At 33.2% G+C, this 16,031-nt stretch overlaps 1 long non-coding RNA gene across 1 annotated transcript; it reads left to right on the top strand.

The window, feature by feature from the left end:
• Nucleotides 1–4,640: 4,640 nt before the first annotated feature.
• Nucleotides 4,641–5,225, top strand: LOC145794833 (uncharacterized). Its single transcript, XR_014334771.1, has 3 exons — nucleotides 4,641–4,767; nucleotides 4,929–4,991; nucleotides 5,161–5,225. It is a non-coding gene; the product is annotated as an uncharacterized LOC145794833 (long non-coding RNA).
• The last annotated feature ends 10,806 nt before the right edge of the window (nucleotides 5,226–16,031 follow it).

Here is a 16,031-nt window from a genome sequence, read left to right as displayed (position 1 = left end):
CAGAGAAATTTCTCAATTTCCAAACAATGGAACTTTTGAGTTTTTGTAAAATAATTCTATGTATGTTTGTAGAAGAGAAATATTTTGTTTGACCATTTTAATATTTTTGGTTATTTATTTATTTTATTTTGTGACCATTTGTCTTGTCCATGAATGAGGATTATTGGAAGGTCATGGGCTTTGTGGTGAGTTAGTGTTTGGAGGCTTTAAGACTCTCCCCTTTCTCTAGTATAATGGATCATTATTTTTTGTGTAATTTGTAAGATCCTAGTAACCTATAAATTATTTATCTCATCTACTCATCTCTATACCAACTCTTTTAACACTTGAGAGATTACTAGTTAAAGAATGATGATTTTCTTAACACTACAAGAAAAGTGGGCTTATGCGACGGAACTTTTTGCGACGGCACATTTGCCGTCGCAAAAAATGACTTTTTGCGACGGCACAACTTGCCGTCGCAAAAAATGTGACTTTTTGAGAAGGCACAACTTGCCGTCGCAAAAAAAATGTGACTTTTTGAGACGGCACAACTTGCCGTCGCAAAAAATGTGACTTTTAGAGACGGCACAACTTCTCGTCTCAAAAAATGTGACTTTTTGAGACGGCACAACTTGCCGTCGCCAAAAAATGTGACTTTTTGAGACGGCACAACTTGCCGTCGCAAAAAATAGAGTATTTGCTTGCGACGGCAGAAATTGCTGTCGCAAAAAAAAAAAAAAGAGTTTTTGCGACGGTACCAGCTACAGTCGCAAAAAAAAAAAATAGTTTTTTGCGATTGTAATACGTACCGTTGCAAAAAAAAAAATTAAAAATATATATATATATATATATTGTGGCTTTAAAACGGCTTCATATATATATAGTCATAAAATGGTTTAAATAAATGCAACGGTATTTTTCTGTTACAAAAAAAAAATAAAAAAATAAAAACGACGTCGTCGTACTCTTTTGAACATTTCTCTTTTTACCCATTTTTTCATCTTTCTATCTCTCTGTCTCTGTCTCTCTTCTCTTTCTCTTTCTCACTCATAACTCTTCTCTGTCTGTCTGTCTGTCTGTCTGTCTCTTTCTCTATGTGTCTCTGTCTCTGTCTCTCTTGTCTCTCTCTCTCACGCATCACTCTTCTTTGTCTGTCTGTCTGTCTCTTTCTTTCTCTCTATGTTTTTGTCTCTCTTCTCTTTCTCTCTCTTACTTATCACTCATCACTCTTCTTTGTCTGTCTGTCTGTCTGTCTCTCTCTCTCTTTCTCTCTGTGTCTCCCGTCCATCTTTCTTCTCTTTATCTCTTTTATCTCTCTTCTCTCTCTGTCTCTCTCTCGTTTATCTCTTTTCACTCTTTCTCTCTCTCTCTCTCTCTTCATCCATTTTTTCATTTTTCTTTCTCTCTTCTCTTTTTCTCTCTCACTCATCACTCTTCTCTCTCTGTCTGTCTGTCTATCTGTCTTTCACTCATCTATTTCTTCTCTCATCTCTTTTCTCTCTCTGTCTCTTTCGCTCATCTCTCTTCTCTTTATCTCTCTCGCTCATCTCTCATCTCTCTATCTCTCTCGCACTTTTAGCGACCACTTTGTCTCTTTCTCGCTCATCACTTTGTCTCTCTCTCTCTCTCTCTCTCTCTCTCTCTCTTCTATCTGTCTCTCACTCATTTCTCTCTCTCACCATCCATTTCCTCTACCACCTTCACCACTACTACAAATGCCATTCCACCACCACCACTACTTCCGTTGTCGCCACTTCACCTCTACGACTACTATTACTACTACCATCACCACCACTTCACTACCACCACTACCACTACTGCCACTACTACTATCATTACCTCTCTTTCACCCCTGCCACTCCATTTACACTATAACTATCACAACTTCACCACTAATCTCTTTCGCCATCACCATCACCACCACCATCATCTCTTATCCACATCCTTCACCACTACTACCGCTTCATTTCCTCTACCACAAAAAATTAGTTCATGATTTTTAGTAACAAAAAAAAAAATAGGCCGCAGAAAAATGTTTGTCATTGACTATAGAAAATTAACTTTTATTTTAGTGGGAAATATTTTTCATTAAAATATTACCCCTACTTCTACCAAATAAAAAATAATAATTTTTTTTTAATTAAAATAAAAATGAAACAAATAAATTTTCAATCTTAATAACTAAAAAAAAAGAGAAATTTTTTTAAAAAATTCATTAACTACAAAAAAATATATATTTTAACAAAAAATAAATTTTTTTGACAAAGGCAACCTCCGTCGCCAAAAAAAAAAAAAGAAAAAAGAATTAAAGGACATTATTTTGTTATTTAAATTTCATTTGTGACTAAAAAAAAAAATTATTTTTTATCCCCGCCCTTTTTTTTTCCCATTCCCGCTCCCTTCTCCCCCCCTTTTTTTCCCATTCCTCCCCCCCGAACAAAAAATCCCCGATCTCTTCTTACCCCTCCCTCTCTCTCTCGCGATCGACGGCGAGCGGCGTCGGAGCAGCCCTGTTGTGAGGCCGACTCGTCACTCGACTGTTTGCGAGGCTGCTCCGAATAAAAAGGCCGATTTGGCTGCGAAGAGAGCTCGTCAAGCAGAGAAGAGGCGTGTCTACAACAAAGCTCGGAAATCCGAGGTCAAGACTCGGATGAAGAACGTATTTTATTTGTGGGTTTGCTTATTTCTTAATTGTAGACTAAAGTGGTATTTGATTATGTTGAGTTTTACAGGGTTATTTCAGCTTTGAATTCATGTTTAGGCTTCTTGATGATAATGTATTGAATTTGCTTTTGTGTGTGTGTGTGTGTGTGTGTGTGTTGCGGGGGGCTTGGGGAAGTAGATTATTGGGGGTTTTGGCTCATTTGCTTTATGCAATTAGAGTGATTGAATAATTGGGAATTTGTATAATGATGAATTGTAGTTTTGGTGGCTTTCCTTTTGCTAAAAACTTGGATCTTGAATTTGTTATAAGGGGAAGGAAAAGTAAGGGGAAAAGAAAGGAAAAGGAAATGAAATGAGAGAAGCTAATTTCTTACTTTTGTTTGGTTGGCTGAGAAAATTACAAGAAATTGAATAAGTATTTGTTTGAAAATCCTTTTTTTATTTTTTATTTTTTTTAATTTTTAAATTTTATTGCTCGATTAGCTCAGATCCCCTTCTTACATTGCTCGATTAGCTCAGATCTAGCTCTGTTTTTCACTTTCCATACCCTTTTTTTTTTGGTGCTAAATATGTATATGCTCTCTCTCAGTGTTTGTTTCAATGTTGCTTTATGTTGTTATATGGTTTTGGACAAGGGTGTTTCGCTGCCCTTTTGCTTCAATATCTTGCTTTATCTTCGAAACTCTGATGATATTTTGGTGTTGCTAGGATTTAGTTTAATTAGCTTTGAAGAGCAGATTTCTTTATCCATTAGTGTTGTTGTTGTTCATATGTTAGCATTTTAGCCAAATCTGCTAATGCATGAACATCTTTATTGTATTTAGAAGTGCGTAGTTAATTGATTAGACAGTGGCATTTTATAACTTATGGGATTGAACTCTATATCTAACAGAATGGATAATTCAATATTTAGTTGGAAAAATGAAAGTCGAACTAATAATTCGGTCGAACTAATAATCTTTCATATTTGTCAAATGGATTTAATTGATTTTTACTTAATGCATTTAATTTTTAGTATTGAATTAGGTTGTAAAATATTATCTCAGTTGACATTTGACTCTAGTAATGGAATTAAATGAATAAGAATGAAAATTAAAGCTTAGGTTAATTAGATTTCACTTAACATTTTAAAATTTAAGTCATGACAACTTGTGAGCACCTGAATTGAATTGAAGAGTTACTACACTCCATCTATACCTTCGCATAGGGCAGAATCAAGGATGGAATTAGAAATTATACTTAGGAGGGGCCAAGGTAGAAATTTCACTCTCTCTTTGTTCTTTCTATATACATATATACTGGTACTGCTCTATATATATATATAGTGTTGATTCATTCAATATCTTATATATCCTGTTCATATCTTGATTCATTCGATTTATAGTGTTGAAAACACAATAAATAGGGGACATTAATTTTGTTAGTGTTTTTTTTTTTTTTCCTTTTCTTTTAATTTGAATTGTTAAATTTACATTTAGTGTTTTGTGAAGGCTGGAGATTGAAAACTTTTGTTATCTTTCTTCTTGTTAGAGTTTAAAACATCAAAAGAAATGGAAGTCAGATCCAAATTATACCAAATCATGGTATGACAGAGGTGCAAAAATTTGTCAGGCTGAAAAGTTTAGGAAGGGTGCTTGTGAAAAGTAAGTGAAAGTTGCTTTCTTTCTCTTTCTTTCTATGTATGGTACATGCATGTGTTCTCTATTCTTTTCATTAATTTTCGCAATGGCTAGTCATTGACACGAAGATGTAATCAATATAGATTTTAGTTGTAGAAGAGTTTCATGTAATCTGAATTTGAAAAGTAAATGTGTTGCCAAGTAAGATGAATTCGAAACACACATTGATTTTTCTGTGCACGTTTCTATGAAGTTGTGCATGTAGCATTATTACTTATGAAAATGATGTTATTATCACTGACATCATTTGGTTATAGCTTCATAATTGTTGGTGCAATCTCACATGGAAGGTTAAGAAATGTGACAATGCATCACTTGTGTTGTGATGGTTTTTTATTTTTTATATTCTAAAGATTTTTTCTTTTTTTGTCTTTGTTAGGTCGTTGAAGTGAAGGAGCTACTAAACCCTCGAACAGACAAAGAGAAGGAAAAACTTAAAAGGGTATTTAACAGATCATTTGCAGTCATCTAAATATACCACTAAAAATATGTAAAATAAAAAAAAACCTTTAATTCTACGAGTCTGGGATGCTTGTGTTAGTTTACTTGGTTCGGCAAAAAACGTGTCTAATGTTTGTGCTAATTGTACACAACTAATTGCAGAATCCAAAAAATTGGAGGCTTGCTTGTCAAACTACGGTTGGAAAACCAGATTCGAGAGGCTTGGTTTGTAGTCCATCGTCTTCCATTTTTAATGAATTATTAGATTTTAAAACTTTAGTCTAAAGTGTATCTTATTTATTTTCTAAGCAAAAAAGATTTTCAAAATTTCACTGGATATTATTATAATTATTTTTATTTTATTTTAAATATAATTGTTGTTTTTGTTCTGCAGGTTGTAATCCTACAACTGCCTGAATGGAAAGGGCATGAATGGAATTATAATAAAGAACCTCCTTCTGAGATTCATTCATTCATTCAATTAATTAATGTACTTTCTTTTGTTTTACTAACTATATACTTAAATTTATGTAAATCTTCCTTTTAAAGAAAATGCACACTAACTAAATCTTTGTTTTCTTTTGCATCGGTTATTCTGTCATCGCAAATGGTATTTACAGTAGCTTAAAAGTGGACAAACAAAAATGCTAGACACAAAAATCACTTTTTTTGGGCAGTTCTCTTGTCGCCAAAGTTCTTCAATATTCCATTATTTCTTATCAATTTTAAGGTATTTTGATAATGTATATATAGGGACGGAATCCGAATTTCATCATTAGAAAGGCAAATATATATATATATATATATATATTATACCATATACACAAGCACATATATCTATCTAATATGATATATAAATTATTTTTATTTTATTTTATTATTATTTTTTTGAGACGGCAGCCTACTCACCGTCTCAAATAGGGGTTTTGGTTGAAAATGATGATTTTTAGCGACGGTGTAATTTGCCGTCGCCAATAGTACTTTAGCGACGGCAACAAGTGCTGTCTCAAATAACCCTTTAGCGACGGTACTTTTGTCGTCGCAAATACCCCTTTTAGCGACGGCAAAACAGTGCCGTCTCAAAAAAAGTCAAATTTGCACGCGTTAATGGCTACGGCATTTTTCCGTCGCAAAAAGGCTTCTTTGCCGTCGCAAACCAAAGGTGACGGCGTCATACCGTCGCTAAAGTCCTTTTGCAACCCCCTCTGTTGCGACCCCCCACGTGCCGTCGCAAAAGGCCACTTACCGTCGCAAAAAACCTTTTGAGACGGCGTTTTGGGTATTTGCGACGGTATTTTACCATCGCAAAAAATCAATTTTTTTGTAGTGTAATGGAGCTTTGGATTCACCATTTTTATGCAGAGTTGGCCTGAACTATACGACAAGTAGTCAAGCTGTTGTATATTGAAGGGGACAAGTTAGAGTTTAGTAATTGCTGCATCGATGTTTGGACTCTTTCTATCATAGTAGGTTTGATCTCCTCAAAGAAAACGAGATATTTGTATCTTAGCCTGATCTATTTATATCTCATTTTTTTCGTATTATTTATTAATAAAATATATTTTTTTTGATATTGTCACCAACATATTTCATTTTTTAAACTTTTTCATTTGATTTTTATATGAATAATTAGAAAATGTTTTCTGGAAATTGAAAAGTTCAACAATTGAGGGACTTCCAATTCTAAATTGTGAAACTTCTTAAAACTATGAAAAATCGAAGTTTTGGAAAATCTACCCATAAATCTCATAAGGGAGAATGTTGATCCATTTAGTCCTAAAATTTTCGTATGAACCAATTAGTTCATTTTCTTTCGGAAATTTATATTTATTTGATTTAGTGTCATTTGAGTTTAAATAAATTTCGTTTTGTAATTTATTTTTCTAATTTTCTGATTTGCTTTTTTGGCTGGGAATAGAAAGGTAAGATGCGTAAGATTCTTTTTGGGGAAACTGGTAGCTGAAGTATTGGTTGTCGAGCATGGAAATCTACATTTATGTTAGTGTGATTTTCTGGTGTTACATTGGAGTGTTACAATAGAGTATTATATTCAGAAAAATACACTAAGGAATTTTTGTGCATTACATTGATTGTGTGTTACGTTTGGAAAAAAATACATTAAGGAGCTTTTTTGTAATATTATGTTGTTACGTTTGAGAAAAAGTATACTAAGGAATATTTTAGTGTATTACATTGAAGTATTACGTTTGGAAAAAGTATACTATGGAGTTTTTGTGTGTTACATTGATTGGAGTGTTACGTTTGGAAAAAAAATATATTAAGAAATTTTTTTGGAATGTTATGTTGTTACATTTGATAAAAGTATACCGTTGAGTTTTTAGTGTGTAAGATTGGTTGGAGTGTTATATACTGAGGAGTTTTTTTGAAATGTTACGTTGTTACGTTTAAAAAAAATATACTAAAGAGTTTTTTAGTGTATTATATTGGTGTGTTACGTTTTTGGAGTGTTACATTATAGAGTTACGTTTGGGAAAAATACACTAATGAATTTTTTTGAAATGTTACGTTTCGTAATTTCAACATTATGAGAAAACTCACATTTGTCCCTCAACATATAGCACACGTATGTTTTCACCTGACATTTTATGTAATTCACACTAGAATGAGACATTTGAGTCCATAAGAAAAAAATGGAGGACAAAACAGATTATGAGATCACCATTTAAAATTTATTAGTGTTTCAACCAAAACATAAATCTTTCTATTTTTCACCAGTTAAAAAAATGTATTTCACAGCAAAATAAATAAATATGAACAAAATAGAACTTGCAAATTTTGGTCCTCGCAATTGCTTCCTATTGTAATTTTCAACCTTCTCCGAATTTTAGACTCTTTAAACATTATTATATTTATAGGAATAATACATCTACAATTATCTAAGTTTTGTATACTTTTAGGATATTAGAATTGATAAAAAAAAAATTACCAATTCATATTGATATGTCTGGAACACCTTTATAATTGTAGTGATTGAAATTTTTTTTTTTTTTATAAAGAATGTTGCTATTCAAGTCTAAAAGTCAAATTCAAAAATAAGACATACTTTCTAGACCTAATAATGTGTCAAGAAAATGATTAGTTGATAAAATTATCAACCAATCATTTTCTTGACATATCACCGAATCTATAAAATGAGTCCAAAAGTAAATTGTATATCAAATTATTATTATTTTTTTAATGTTATTACTATTGATACTAATCAGTGTGTTTGGTTTGATTTTTTTGGATTAAGTTTTTTGAAAATTGAGTTTTTTGGTTTTCGTATTTTTTTATTTTTAGTGAATATTTTTAAAATTTTAAACATTTTTTTTAACTTTTTTAGACGCACCATACTTAGATATATCTAAAAAGTAAAAAATTTATGAAAAAATATTTTAAAAATTAATAAATATATAAAAATACAAAAAATGTACCAAATTCTTGTATTTTTTTTTTTTGTATTTTTGGTATTTAGTGAATTTTTAAAAGATTTTTTTTACAATTTTTTTACTTTTTAGGTGTATTTATGTTAGGTGTGTCTAAAAAATAAAAAAAAAATGCTTAAAATATTAAAAAAATTCAGTAAAATAAAAAAACACGAAAAATAAGAAAATAGAATTTTTTGAAAAGTGTTTTTTGAAAAATGAAAACAAGTAAGGTGAATACTACTATTACTACTAGTAATAACAACAGTGCTAACAACACAAATTGACAAATTATCAACCCCCCAAAGATGATTCGATTTATGATTTTTTTTTTTTTTGGTTCAAAATTAAAGACCAATCAGTCTATGCACATGCTATTTACATTAGACAATTTTGTAATAATTAATTTTTAATATATTTAAATTGTTTTGTCACATATCGTGTACACTACAATAGCGCATGGAAAAATAATAAATAAATAAAAGAGTAATTTTATATTTTGTCCCTTTTATGTTTAGTCCTTTTTTTTAATTTTTCACTTTCGTCCTTGCATTTTTTTCTCGCTTTGGCATTTTATGTTTCAATTTTTTCTTAATTTACTCCTAAAGCAAATTTATGTTTAAAATTAAACATAAAATATCACATTAACTTTTACATGACAAAAAAATATACTATTATATTACAGTTTGGTTTGTGTTAGAGATTTGGGTTATATATAATAAAATATTTTTATGTTATGTAGATATTAATGTACCAATTTCTATATAATTTTGGACATAAATTAACTTTTGAAATATGTTTTAAAAAAAAAACTAAAGTGGAAAAAAAATTAAAGGTACAAAAAAAGACTAAATATAAGGGAAAATTATTTATAACTCCTATTGGGGAGATTTATGCTACATATGGTCTTGGAAAAAAAATTATGTTTCCATAAGTCCTGTAGAAAGTTTGTTGACACATTTACTCTCAATATTATTACTAAATATAATAAATAATGGTAATACCACATATGGGAAATTGAATTTTACCATAGATTATGATCGTATCTATATGGATGTAAATTTGAATTTCAGAATTCACATTTTGTTTGGTGATTACACCATTGATTAGGCTATTTTTTAAGAAACAAATAGATGAGATATGCTATGTCTCATTAGGCTAATGAATAGGCAAGCTTCATTACAAAAATTTTGTAAGGCCACCATCGAGAGAAAACGCCAGTGCGATTCGACAGCGAGGTGCAACGGAACGGTGGGCTCTAGATTGCGTCTCCGGTGAACCGACGATGACTGATGGCCCCAAAACGTAAGTGTGACTTTTCCCTATTTTATAATGTTGATTCGTTTGATTTTGGTAGGCAACCCATAACTAGGGTTTATGTGAATATGGAATTATTGACATTTTCGGTTTATATTGGTCAAAAGTTGTAACATGAGTTGTATATTTTGTGTGCTTTATGACTATTTGAGTTCTTAATAGTTTTTGGTTCGAAGTCATCAATATATGTGTGAGTTGTTGATCTGGCATGTTATGTGAGTTATTTGCTGGTGTTTTTGAATGGGGGTTAGGTGGGTTGCCGATTTTGTATATGATTTGTTGATGTGTTCTCAAATATGGGATTTATGTCTTGATGTTTAGGTTTGAATGGGGGTCTGTAACATGGTTGTCAGACGTGGTTATTTCTTACCTACGCAAACGACGGTGGTTGAATGTCTGATTTTTTGGGGTCCACGTTGTGCTATGATGTCATTTGGTTGTTTACGTTTAGTATCAAAAGTAAGTTGTCGAATGTAACTAGTCCCACGTTCTTATTTTATGTAGTTTAAGATTTCTGAATGTGAATGTGAATTTATGAGATTGTTCATTAATTGTCACAGTGAGTCAAATAATACAATTAATACGACATTGGGTTGTGGTTTGTGTTGGGTAGATTTGTTTTGTGTTTCAATTATGATATGTCACATTATCTTTCATATTGTCATAGTCATAAAGTGTCATGTCCCCCTTTTATGTTGTCACATTCGTGTTTGTAGCGTGTTATACATCAATCTTCACGCTTCACATTCTCATTTGTATTGTCACATTATTCAATAAATCGGCATGTGTCACATTGTTCGCGTTTATGTTGAGTATTTAGTGTCATATTCGTAAACGTGTGTAGGAATGTGGGTACGTTGGTACGCGTTTGTTTTGTGAAATATGTGGTCATGTAATTTTCATTGTAATGTCAGTTATATTATGCGTGACAAATAATACGACTTCGAGTCGTGGTTTGTGTTAGGTAGATTTGTTTTGTGTTACAATTGGCATATGTCACATTGTCTTTCATGTTGTCACATTTGTAAAGTGTCACATTTTCATTTTATGTTGTCACATTCATGTTCGGAGTGTGTTAAACGTCAATCTTCTCACTTTACATTCTTGTTTATGTTGTCACATTATTCAATGAATCCGCATGTATCACTTTATCCTATATGTTGTGTTATATCATGTTTGACATTGTCTAGTATATGTCCATTTGCATATTGATTTGTAAAATTTGGTATTTAGCCCTTTTGTTTTTTGGCGTAAAGACATTAACACCCACATGTACATGTTCTTCATCCAAATTTTTTATTGAAACGAATGGTATTGTGATGCTTTGAATCATAAAGATATTGTCTCCTTTGGAGTAGGTTCCCATTATTTACAAACACATTACTACTAAAAAAGGATATTCATTCAATTGTATAGCTCAAAAACAGATGCTAATCTAACAGAAGTGAAATGTAATGACACGTCAAAATGTTGATATTAATATTGACATTTATTGAATCAAGAAGAAATAACTTTTTAGGCATACTTATTGAATGTGTTGGACTTAAAATCTTTTATTGTGATTCAATTAGAATGTTAATGTATGGTATGGGTCTGTGAATGGGTCTGACTTGAATACATGTACCTGTCACATTCTTTTCCATTATATGTTAATGTTTACATTTAACATTCTCATTCATATTGTCACATTCTCCTATTAATTTTTGTATTCACATTAGTATTTCTATTAATATTATCCACTTGTTTGTATATGAAACGTGAAACGTGTATGGCATGTTTCGCAGGTGACACAAGTAAGGAAACAACACCAAAAAGGGTCCAACTAGAAAGAAAATAACCGTGAAAGGACTGCATCGGGTAAAAGATGACTGTATCTATCTCCTTTAAGAGCAAGGAATGTGAACACAGAGGGGCAAAGCAATTGTGGAAAGGAAAAGAAGCTCAAATATGAACCCCCCAAACCAGTGACCAAACCAGCTAGATTTTACTATCAGTTAAACATCACAGGAATTGTGAAGGTCGTGGTGGCAGCCAATTTGAAAGATGAGCATTTACAACATCTTAAAAAAGACACCGTTCTAGCTTCTATTCAATGCTACGCGAACAACGGAACTCAATCAACCAGATTTCAAAAAATACGATGAGATTGTACTGAAGATCATACAAACATTTGATCCAGAGAAGACCGTTTTCATGATTGGTGGAAAACACATTGAGCTGACAAGCATCGATACGCAACTAATATTTGGAATCCAAGGTGGCAAGAAGAGTTTAGATGTGTCACATGGCCCAAAACTTTCCACCGACTTCATCCACAGAGGTGTCCCCACATAGCGTGCATCAACTCGAAGACCATTAAGGAACTGTTAATGGATGCATTGTTGGAGAACACTATTCAAGACCACCAGGATGTCGCAAAGTTACTTTGTTTGTACTTATGTAGGAAGTTGTTCTTTTCCACATCAGGCGAGACATTGTGATGGCGGTTTGTTTGAGTTGTTGAGGATCTTGACAACATGAAAGCATATAATTGGGCAAGAGCAATATGCACAACGTTGATAGAGTCAATTATGGAATTCTACTCTAAGCCTGAGAAAGTAACTGGATGTGTTACTGCTCTGCTTGTAAGTATTCTTTATTATTTTTTTTCCCGTTTAGTTAATTATGAATTTATTGTTTGTATCTTTCGTACTTGTATTCGTTTTGAAAAAACATAACTTAACTTTTGTTACCCATTGGTCTATAGTTTTGGATTTGTGAGCACACCAACTTGATCAACGCTGATCGTGACTGAAGCGGTCTTCTCTGGATCAAATGTTTGTATGATCCTCAATACAATCTCATCTCATTTTTTGAAATCCTGTTGATTGAGTTCCGTTGTTCGCATAGCATCGAATAGAAGCCAGAATAGTGTCTTCTTAAGATGCTGCAAATGCTCATATTCAAATTGGTTGCTGACAGGACCTTCATGATGCTTGCAATGTTTGACCGATAGCAAAATCTAGCGGGTTTGGTCACTGGTTTTAGGGGTTCATATTTGAGCTTTTTTCCATTCCACAACTACTTTGCCCCTCCGTGTTCACATTCCTTGATCTTAAAGGAGATAGACACAGTCTTCTTTTACCCGATGTAGTCCTTTCACGGTTATTTTGTTCCTCATTAGACCCTTTGGTGGTGTTTCCTTACTAATACCACTTGCGAAACATGCCATGCGCGTTTTATGTTTCATACACAAACAAGCCGACAATAGCAATAGAAATACTAAAGTGAATACGGAAATTAATAGGAGAATGTGACAATATGAATGAGAATGTTAAATGTGAACATTAACATATAATGGAAGAGAATGTGACAGGAATATGTATTCAAGTCAGACCCATTCACAGACCCATACCATACATTAATATTCTAATTGGAACACAATAAAAGATTTTAAGTTCAACACATTGAGTTGACAAGCATTGATATACAGCTAATATTTGGAATCCAAGGTGGCAAGCAGAGTTTAGATGTGTTATATGGCTCAAGACTTCCCACCAACATCATCCAACCGAGGTGTCCCAACATAGCGCGCATTAACTCAAAGACCATTAAGGAACTGTTAATGGATGCATTGTTGGGGAACACTAGTCAAGGCCATCAGAATGTCACAAACTTACTGTGTTTGTACTTATGTGGGAAGTTGTTCTTTTCACATCGGGCGAGATAGTGGGATTGGGGTTTGTTCGGGTTGTCGAGGATCTTGACAACATGAAAGCATATGATTGGGAGAGAACAATATGCGCAACGTTAATAGAGTCAATTAAGGGATTCTACTCTAAGCCTAAGAAAGTAACTGGATGTGTTATTGCTTTTCTTGTAAGTGTTCTTTATTAATTATTTGTTATTTGTATCTTTCATACTTGTATTCGTTTTGAAAAAACACAACTTAACTTTTGTTACCAATTGGTCAATAATTTTGGATTTGTGAGCACATCAACTTGATCGACACTGATCATGACGATGGATTTTCGAAGTTCATGAAATGGAATATCAACAAGTTGGTCACAAGGATAAGAGCTATGGACATCGATCAGTCGCATGATGTTGAGGTATGCATGTGTGTTAGTGTTTGCATAAATATGAGATGTACCAATTACTGTTCGTGATAGTTGCATTTTTTTTTTATAGGTTATGGTAGAAGAGTTGCACATGAATGACGTTGAACGGAAAGACTTGGTTATAGAGTTTTTCCCATGTTTAATTGAACGGACCATCATGAAAGCGAATGACGTGAAGGACATTAAAGCAAACGACAGATGTTCGTATCATAGTAGGGTTGGTGGAAACATAGGTGTAAGTAGTGGGCCAATTTTAGATGACGGCATTTTTGGTTCGAGTGATGGTATTCATGTCCATGGACTTAACAGCATAGAAGAAAATGTACAACATGAAGCGGGTGTCAACAAGGGTGGTGTTGATTGTAATGGTCTCTTTGGGCAGTGTGCGTCTACGTTTGAAGAATACCATAAAGCATTGGGTAAAATTGGTGTTCTTGAGCTAAATATGATGTCATACTTGATTTGGAGACACAACTGTCAACAATGATGGCATCAAACGAAGAAAAATGTAGGAAGTTAGCACACGAATACATACTATGCAACAACCAAAAGGATTGTGAGATAGAAAGACAGAAGCAACTAGTGGTTTGCTTAATGCCAAAAACGCCAAGCTTGTGGAGCAGTTAGAGGAGTATGCAATTCATAAATACAACCAAGCTACTACTGGTGTGCAGGATATGGTGCAAAGTCAGCTGACCGTGTTCCATGGTGATCCAAACGTACTTGGCATCATGCCATTGTCTGCTTCATTTCTGTCTAATATGAATGTAATGGCAGACATCGAAGAGGTGGAGACCCATATGACCCTCACCTATCAAATTGGGCAAGTGGCATGCGATGTGGATGTAATGCCTTCAATCAGACAAACTGTTGGAAGAGCAATTGTGTTGCAAAACTCGCTAGTGAGAAACATTAAAAATAAAAACAAAAAAGAGCACAAACTATGGGAGTACGATTATCCCTTGGTTTTAGAGAGGTTGAAGACACCACTCGAGGGTGGTGTGGTCGATGTGGATGAGTGTGTCCATAATGAGATCATGTATGAGGATATCATAGATGTTGATGACCTTGCAGAGCCAGATAAAACATTTTCTCGGTTTGACTTGACTAATCGTTTGCCGATTTGGAAGTTGTTGTCAAAACAAAAGAAAGGCAAGATTAAAGAAGCTTACGAGAAAGGCAGGGATAGGTAGGTTTCCGAACTTACTATTACCAATTCCATTTGTACATGAATTTAGTTTTAATCAATGTCTTGTTGAATTAGTAGTGTACAAATTTGGACTGGGCGGAATGGTTCAAATTATGTGCGTTGCAATGACATGCGAGCACTCATTGAGGTACTGATAGTACGGGGCAATATAAGTATGATATCTCTAATTATTTTTGCAACGTTTGAAGCTTGTGAACATGCGTATGCAATTGAGAAACATAAATGTCTATGAGTCAAGTAATTTTGATGTGTTACTTGTGCACACAAGTAATTGATTCGTACGCAGAAATGCTGATGTATGAACAACAAATAATGTCGGTGGGATCCACGAATGATGAGAATTCATATATTTTCAGCACTTTGTGTTTGGTAAGATGTGTTTGATTGCAATTATTGTTAAACATTTTATGATAATGGTAACTAACACAAAATCGAATGCATGCAGCCTATGATTAGAGATGTGAACAAAGATGCACGTGACAGGTACTTAGCTATTCGTGCCCCTTATGCCCTCAAAGTTAGATATATTTAATTCCCAATCCACTTAGAGAAGCATTGAACACTTATGGTTTATGACACCGAGGAGGGATTCTGGATGCATTACAACTCAATGAAACCAAGATGTGGACGAGACGATAAGCACTACTAAGAAGCATGGTTGTTGGTTAGTAAACGTTAACTAGTTAATTTCAATGGTCATTTTAATTTATGTTTGACACTAGTACTAATTACTTGGTAATATAAATTTGATAACAACGTAGAATGGATACTTTGAGGATTATATTAGGCATACACTTAGGGTTGGGCCAATTGAAACACAAGATTTAGTAAATAAACTTTTAGTGGTTGATGATTGTCCACAAAAAATAAAAAAATAAAAAAAGAAAAAAAATAGACTTGTAAGTGTGAATTATGTTTGTTTGAAATAAATTTCATTGATGATGCCATACATTGCATGTGGTTCATTTAAATGTATTTACTATTTAGTAATGTCTCATATTTTCCTGATAGGGCTGATTATGGTATTATAGTATGATTCATTATAAAAGCAACTCATGCATCACCTTGATGTGGAGAAGTCAATGGGAGGGAAGAGCTGCAAGACTATGAGAGCCGGGATGGTGAAGTCATTTGTGAACGACCCAACTAGGTCATTTGTTGATGATAATTGATAATCAGAACAATCTTCCAATGGTGACCATATAGGTGTAGC

This window comes from Camellia sinensis, chromosome 7 (genome assembly GCF_055761805.1).
Source record: "Camellia sinensis isolate YWXY chromosome 7, ASM5576180v1, whole genome shotgun sequence".
NCBI lineage: Eukaryota > Viridiplantae > Streptophyta > Magnoliopsida > Ericales > Theaceae > Camellia > Camellia sinensis.
The sequence above is the reverse complement of the archived record's forward strand: the minus strand, read 5'-3'. Positions and strand labels throughout refer to the sequence as shown.